This window comes from Athene cunicularia, assembly GCF_003259725.1.
Source record: "Athene cunicularia isolate RWA chromosome 3 unlocalized genomic scaffold, athCun1 chr3_part1, whole genome shotgun sequence".
Lineage (NCBI taxonomy): Eukaryota > Metazoa > Chordata > Aves > Strigiformes > Strigidae > Athene > Athene cunicularia.
This window is the reverse complement of record NW_020799097.1, coordinates 33,115,476-33,115,863: the sequence shown is the minus strand read 5'-3', so window position 1 is coordinate 33,115,863 and position 388 is coordinate 33,115,476.

Below are 388 nucleotides of genomic sequence, written 5' to 3'. Positions count from 1 at the left end.
TGGGGCCGAATGTGCTTCTTTAAACACTCCTTAGTCGAACTGCATTGATTTGAGCGAGTTCATAATCACTACAGTATCAGAGACAAGGGTAGGCTATTAAATATAATAATGATTTCTTTTTAAGCTTTATGAATTGTCTTTTAAAACTTTTCGGTTTTGACTGTTTTGAGAGCTCTTATGTAAACCAGTAGACAAGCACAGCCTGTGATCACACACCTGGTTTCACTGCATCTGCAGGTATACATCCAACACCGGGGAAAAACGCTATGTGTTTTTTTTTTTTTTTTAAATTTTATTTTCCCCTCATATAAAAGTGCCTAATAAAGCAGAGGCCTGTTTGCCCACATTACGGTGGAGATCTTTGTGAGCCGCGGCCGCAGCGCTGCTG